The following is an 8,710-nucleotide window of genomic DNA, read 5'->3' as shown; positions in this document are numbered from 1 at the left end:
CAAACAGTATCAATAAACATATATGTATACCAATAGACAAAGAAATTATTGGCAAAGAATGGGCACAAAAATATGATAATATTGAAGTTGGAGATTTATTGTTAATATTGATTTTAATGTGACAGAAAATGCCCCAGTTTGCCAAAAAGCATTGAATATCAAATGACAAGGCTTGGATTTACAAAATTCTGCCCAAAAGAGTATAGATTTGTGAGTTGCTGTTATTTGTTCATAAAAGACATGATATATAAATCAAAGTTTAAAAAAAAACATGTTGCAAACATAAAACAGTGGTGGATCTGATGTTATGTTGAAATTATATACTTGTATATAAGCTATTTAAACTGTACATGAGCAGATTCTTATGGAAATATGAGCTTTAAGTATTACCTTATTCCAAAATGGTGACCTAGAAGGTTTAGTTCCTTGTATTGGTCAATGTTATATTGTTCACTTAACAGCTTGAGGTAAATGCAAGATATAATTCAGTCAAGTTCATAAACTGCTCAACAGTTATAATCATAAACCCTTCGTCTCGATATGGTGTACATTTGTGTGAAGTTATATCAAATCCCTCAAAAGGTTAAAGAGACATGGAGCAGACACAATTTGTGACAGACGGACAGACAGACAACTCGAGCCAAAACAATTAGTCTATTTCAGGAGGAGACATACTTAGCCAAATGGTTCATGAGAAGAAGTCATTGGAAATAATTTATAAAAAGTACAATAAACAGGCAGTCACAAAAGTTAACATGAACACTAACTTAGGCTTAGGCGAGCTGGATGAAAAATGTCTTAAACAAAATATTTGAGAAGTTGCCCAAAATGTTACAGCTACATGTAAGAAATGAGCCAAGTATCAATAAAAAATGTCTTATTATGCACACCAGTTATTACATTGACAGAGACATTTTTCCTTTGAAGTATTTATAAAAATGGAGTCAGTAGCTGAGTTCTTAGATGACATAACAGTGCAGTATGTTGGTTATAAAATTTGTTTCCTTTTTACATGATATGCCAGCATGTATAAAGATGGTCTCTACTTTCTGTATAGAGTCAACATCAAAGTCCACAGTAAATAGCTTCATGTGAGTTGCACGAAGACTTAATTTTCAAGTTTAAACAATTTACTATGTTGAAATGATGTAAATAGTTGCTCAGATCACAGCAAGAGCAAACTGAATGAGTCCATTGACAGTGTTAAAACAGTTTCTGTTTGAAGGTTGTTCAACTCACACACAATCCTTTGATGTTTATAAGATGGTGGCATAAATTGTTTTATGAATTCTGTCCTTGAAAAGTCTTTGGTTGTCTCAAGTATCACCTTGAAAAACAGTTAAGATGAATTTTGTAGAGATTGGAAAGTCTACTGCTCTTTCGGTAACTTTCATTCTTGCTTCTAAAGTACGTGTGACATGGCGATGAGTCTCTGAAACGAAAAACAAAAATTATTTAAGAGCAAAAAAAACAATGATAAAATAAAAAAAATGAGTAGAGATACATGATATTTCACACTTACACCTTTTAACAGTCACAGAATATTTCACAGAGCCACTTGTAAAATATGTATAATAAAACATCTGTTGTTTTCTCAGTTAGATAAAGGGTACAACTCAAAATCTTTGACAACAGACTTTTCTGCTAGAAATCATTAAAAACCCTTTTTATTTCTATTGTTTTCTTTAAGGCTGCACTCTCACAGATTAACAGTTTTGATAATATTTTATCTTTTGTCCTGGAATGAGAAGTTTGTGTAAATATCTGAAAACCAGCGATACAAGAATGCTGACAAAAGATTTTATCGCAGTTTTTCATATTTCTGTTCGCAAATTAATGTTATTGAAAAATGCATAAAACATCAATTTTTGAAAATAGATATGAAAACTTGCAATCCGATTTTTTTTCAGCAGTCTTATATCACTTGTTGCTATGCATTTTCACAAAAGTTTGCTTGTACCATGACAAAAAATAGAAAAAGTTGTTGAAATGTTCAATCTGTGAGAGTGCAGCTTTAAAGCCAAGCAAACAGTATTAGCATAGGTACTAGTGTTGGGAATTGGTTGCAATTTTACCTACGATGATCGGTTCCACTCAAGTAACCGACTATCGATAGTACAATCGGTTTTTAAAATATAAGATAGTACCTGAGTTGTAGTTTTATTCATGTACAGTATTAAACTCTTAATCATTATATGCATATACCTTATGTCTATGATTGTTATTAAGTGTTGTTGTATAAAAAATAGTTCATTTTCTTGCTCATTGTGGCTTTCATCAGCCATTTTGTTAAAGATAACATCTGGACACTTACTAATTATTATTATTTTTTTTTTTTTTCAATAATCGATTATAACCATATACTATCGATTGTCGCCGATTTCAGACCAAACCAATCGATTTTCGGAACATCACTTATAGTTATATATATCCAGTGATGTGGATCATTCCATATATATGCTGCACATCTTTAGTATAATAAATATAGAATGTGCATTAAACTATATGCATGATAAGCTTAAAAGTTTTATATTAAAATTGAGATTTGGTAAAAAAAGGACTGTAAATACATACATAATTCACGATTTCCACTTGATTTGCACTTGTTGTGTATTTACTTTTATCTTGCTTATAAATACCACAAGTAAACCGGGTATATGGAAATTTAGTTACCCATCCAGAAACCCGCAGTTCTGTAAAACAATCAGATCCGCCTAGTTACCAGCATCTTGGATCCATGTGAAGATCTGTAATAAAAAAATGAATAATTTATTTATTTATAAACAGGCTGTTTTCTTTCTGAATCTTAAAATATGGTTGACATATTTCTTTAAATGCAAGGTGGTTTCTGTTTTAATAAAACCATTGATTGAGCTCAAGTATTTTATCAGTCGTGGGGTTCAAGATCTGAACCTGTCCCACTTTTACACCTAGGTTTACCGTACTAATATTATACCGTTCATGAGTGTGTCCCAGTACTAGCCCACACAGGTCAGATTGCTTGCAAATTAAGTTATCAGGAACAGTTTGTAGAGCTGGTCGAACAATTCAACTGCAAGCATTAAGTTATTTGGAGTTCTAAGGGCCTGTTAGCCAAGATGATAGAGCACGCAACTTGCAAACAGGGAGTCCCCAGTCCAATACCCGTTACTAGCTGCACTCTTTTCAGAATCGCAAATTGAAAAAAAAATGAAGTTTGGCACAAACAGGTCTCCCAACTTTGACCATCAGAGCTTATGCTAACCTTCTGGCTGCTCTGGGTATTTTAAAGAATACTTTTTGACCCACCCCCACCCCCCGCATACCATACCCCGGGCAACTATTAAATTTATAAGCTTCAATGTTGATTTAGAATTTCTTATTCACTATTTCACTATTAGAGACATGAAAATCTTGTAAATATAAGTCTTAAATCGCAATCTGCTATAGACAAATGATAAAAACGTTGACAGATGGATGAAATAACAGATCAGTGTAAACACTCTCATACAAGCAGTCTGCTTTAGCTTGTTTGTTTCACTTAAAACACCATAAAATTCACATACCATGAGTTTGTTGGTTGGATAGTATTTCAGTCTAAAATTCCAGTGTTTTTATCACAAAAAAACTCTTGAAATGCATTGAAATAAGTGCATTTTGTTTTTAAAAACATTTTGACAGTTTGAGCGAGGTTGCGTCCCCTGAAAATTTAGTCAAAACGGCGTCGTAACGATTTGTTAATTTACTCACCGGGTTGCAGATTCCACAGAATCGTCTTCTGTCTTGAAATTGGCTGTTGGTTTTGTTAAAATACGCCATAATAAATGAAAGATCGCCACTTTAAAATATTTATGTTGTTGTGGCGGCAATTTTTTAAGTGTATGAAGTTCGTACGCCACCCGCTTTCGTAGAAATTTTCGTAGATCTACGAAAAACAGGTGCTTGTTCGTACGAAAAAAATCTTAATAAAACGGCTTAACGGTCTAAAATACTTCGTACGAAGTTCGTACGCAAAAAAGACTTCGTACGAAGTTTAATAAAACTGGCCCTTATAAGTCTTCATTTTCTTTCAATGAAAAGAGAGAAAAATGCAACATATTGTGATTACACATGTTGTTTACCTGGGAAGGTAATCGGCACATACTGTTAAAGCGTCAAAAGCGGGGTAAAAGATCATTAGCGAAACAGTGAAGAATATCAAATTGATATTTTCAGTGATTGAAACAGTGCAATGATCATGCTATATTCCACTGATAATTTTCTATAAACCACCGGAAAGTATATAATAGGGTAGTTTATGCACATAAAACAGATTATTATTTTACGTTTAAAGATGGTATTTATGAATGTTTTGACTTAATTGCTTTTTTAACGATTGATATCGATGTGCTTAACAAATTATAAATTATACCGGTACGCGAACTTCAAAGGGTTTACATTACTATCAACCTTGGTTTGACATCTTTAATGGATTTGATTACTTTGATATTAATAACACACACTCATGCATCAACCTTATAGTTTCATTTATTCAAATTACAAATGCTACCAGCAGTATATGCATACTAATACCTTACCAAGTTATAACAATTAAGATAAAATTAACTAAATCTAATGAATTGACAACAATAATTGTATATTTAAATTAGCCAAATAGAAAAACGAAAATCGTATGCATTATGAATGATAATTATTATGAAAATTTTAATACCTGAGCAAAAACGGCAATAAAGTATTTTGTTAAGCCAACGTGATTATCATTTAAAACCGTACACTTAACCTAAATACTTTTTTTAAAATGGGTATGCTTAATTATGTGTAAAGTCATTTTATATTAATGTCAATAAACGCATGTGATTTGTGTACTGTAACAGATAGAAATATAAAAGTTTTTTATATCACGTGGTTTTCAATAAAAATCTACAGGGCAACAAAATATCGATATTGTGTTGATCAGATTGTTTGAATCAACTCTTTTGTTTGGTTTGATAAATCAATGGAATGGTTAAACAAAAATGCTTAATTCTATGGGTTTTTTTTACAGCAACCTATAATGTATCGCCTTAAATGAATAATAAAAAAAACACTTTAAGCACAAACTCTTTATTATCAAATTATAATATTGATGATTGAATATTCTATATGGCCTTGAACAGTCACAGAGACCCTGAGCTTACGGTTTAGGCCAACATGACACTACCAGGTCAAATTGGCAAAACCATTTCACTACTTAAGTTATTAACAAAAGAATATATATATAAGAAATTAAGTTAGAGAGTTACTTAAATAGTTAAATACCTTTTGTTTCCAAGGGGCAATTATTATCTTTCGGTAGAGAAATAAGGATTATTTTCATTTGCACTACGCTATAGAGTTTCGTCTACGCACTGACTTCTATTTCGGAACGGAAACAAATAAGGGGATATTAACCGTTAAATAACTTTGAATACATTAAACGTTATTCAATTATTCCGTACGCCTCCGAACGTTCGATTTTTAACGTTGTCCTTGACTACATGGTACAAAACAGTTACGTGACCGAGAAACCGGCTCTGACTTCAATATCTACTAGATAGGGTTGTGGGTGCAGTCAACATTACCTAATCAAGCTGTAAATCTAACGGTGCAGAATGTTCGGCAACCACGATACTTCATTTCGTTACACTCCATGCAAACTACCGTGAGGGAAATTAATTGACAAAATCAAAAGTGGTCTAGCAGGATATTGCTTCTGTGTTTATGCATATTTACTCATTAATTCATTATGGAAAAAACATAAACTGACTCATTAATAATTAATTATTACGAGAATGGTACAGCCAAATCGCCGATAATGCACAATGGTCCATAGCGTAGTATTGTATCGGGAATATCCTACGATAATGATGCAACTGCAACGTTTTAGATAGAATCAATAACTAAACCTTTTACATTTCTATTTAAATCTAGTTTTGTTGTTTAGTAATCATTGCAAAGAGTAACAAAAATATAATAGATATTCAAATAAAATGTGATCTTTAACCTGTAAAGGGCCGAATCTCCGTTGACAATTAGGTAATAGCTTTTCACTCAAATAAGCAAAGCATGTTTTATTGACATTAATTGATCCTTACATGATGAATATGGTTTACAGAACATTATACAAAAGCAATTATTGCTAATCTAAATAAATCATTTAGCTAGTTAACTTTCATTTGACATCGACTAGACCTTTTGATTTAAAATTAATTAAACGAATATGAGACATGCTTTAAATCACACGACGTTGTTTAATTGTTTGTTTTACACGTATATTAATGTATCACGGTTTATATAATTAGTAGAGGCCTTAAACTTTCCATACCTGTCACTGAGAGCACGCTACTCTGTCCTGTTTACATCTATTACAGAATAAATTACGGGCTAATTATAAAATTATGCACTTTCATCGTCATACATATTTCATTGCGCGTATGAAAGATGAACTTATCTAACTGGGCGTATGCGTATCATATTCAATCAACACATATCTTACGGTCCGGAGTATATATATATTAGGTTCATTTACAAAAAGTGGTGAAGACAAAGACACAAAGTAAAACTTTATGTGGATATGCACTCTGGTAGTTTTGGAACATATTTAATTCGAAGCATTTATTGTATTTGATTTTATAGTACAAATTTAAATTTTCCAAAGAAATCTTAAGTGACGGACAATTAAAGTGGACACACACTCTACAAAAATGGAATACCTAATGGCTCAAATAATCGTGGTCGTGACATTAATATTAGCCAACGAAGGCAGACAGATGTTTAACAGTTTTGAGTTTGAAAATATTCTTGGCGGCCCCGGACGTTCTCGAACGCCATGGCGTTCACGTGCATCGCATGTTTCCGTGCTACGTTTGTTTCGAGGGGATACAGTAATAATAAACTTATGTCTTCTAAACAGAGTCAAACTGTCGATTCTAGGAGTCCTGTATTCTAACGACGGTGGATCGGACAGTCTCGAATTTACAATAAATAATGAACATATAGGTGAATTCACAACGCATGATCGTTCGTCTGGTGGAGAGCTTTGGAACGCATTTCTCGCGTCAGGAACCGTAGGTTCTGAAGTTGAATTACCAGCTGGAAAACATGAACTTAGGATAAAAGTGAAGGACTCTGATTGCTTTGGTGTAGAGCTTGATGCGATAAGTGTGATTACAGACTCGCCCGTGTCTAGAGACTTACTGTGGTGTGAATCGAAAATGTATTTCTCTATACGTCCTACACTGTGTTCTTTTCTCGTTGACCGACGTCGAATGCTTGGACATCATTTTATTGTTTAATTATAAAAAAATAAAGGTATGTTTTTGTTTTGAATTTGATTTGAAAATTCTGTTATAAATGGCTGTTTTGTATATGTTTTTTTGTGATTTTTACCGAATTATTAAATTCAACGAAAGAGAAGAATTGTTTTTGACATTAAAAAATGACTAACAACTAACGACAAACAATAATTCTTATAGCAAGCACCAGCGAAAGATCTATGTAATATTTTCTTGCATTATGAAGCCTAGCAGTAACCAGCTTAAGATTTGTTAAAGAGACAGAGATCAAAGCAATCACAATCAACGAAAGATTCTTACAACACAGATTGCAATTGTTTCAGTCAATGTCTATTAAAATGTATTTGTGCAATTGCATTGAAACGATGATTTAAAGCAGGAGCCCATTTAAGTAAGGATTTTAATAGGTTTAAGAGAACGCAACTACACTGTTACAAAAGTTGATTTAGATGTGCGCCGTATTGTAGCCAGTAATTACTTCATACAATGACATATACAGGAAATATCAGATGAAATATTTGTCCACTTTGAATACCAAACGACCAGAAATATACGTTCGCTACAAATAAATTAGTTCAATCCGAGCTATATGCTAGCTCCTCTAACGAACGATACAATACAAAAGATGCACCAAATACAACTTTGTCATTAGAATTTCTGCAAACACTCATATTCTCGGAATGAAAAAAGAAAAAGAAAAAACAAAAAAAACGGTCAGCCTTCAATCTTGCTTAATTGGTGTTTCACTGTACGTACGACAGGAATATTAAGAAACACTAACGGCCCAATTCAGCCCCATTTTTCATTAAAAAAACTATAGAAAAAAAAAATTCTTGCCCAGGTTTACCATTTTTAATAAATCTTAAGAACTTTATTGCTGTTGAATTTAATTATGCACCTACCTTAAATGACTGTGCACTTTGATGTTGCACTTACAAGAAATGAGTGTTGTATACCTCTCATTTGCCTTGACATTATATAAGTGTTTGAATAATATTGCTCTGAACGTTTCTGGTGAGTTGATGAGAATTAAGTGTTTTGATAGTGTAACAATAACGGTGTAAATTACTCAAATCAGTATTTACTTTTAAAGCACGTTTTTTATTTGAAACATTACCTAATTAACATTTGTTTTAAAACATTTTGAGGTCAATCTAAATAGTTGAAAGTTGAAAGCTTGACGAAATTCAAGGCACTGTTACAAAAGTTGATTTAGATGTGCGCCGTATTGTAGCCAGTAATTACTTCATACAATGACATATACAGGAAATATCAGATGAAATATTTGTCCACTTTGAATACCAAACGACCAGAAATATACGTTCGCTACAAATAAATTAGTTCAATCCGAGCTATATGCTAGCTCCTCTAACGAACGATACAATACAAAAGATGCACCAAATACAACTTTGTCATTA

The sequence above is a fragment of the Mya arenaria genome, chromosome 8, assembly GCF_026914265.1.
Source record: "Mya arenaria isolate MELC-2E11 chromosome 8, ASM2691426v1".
Taxonomy (NCBI): domain Eukaryota; kingdom Metazoa; phylum Mollusca; class Bivalvia; order Myida; family Myidae; genus Mya; species Mya arenaria.
The sequence above is the reverse complement of the archived record's forward strand: the minus strand, read 5'-3'. Positions refer to the sequence as shown.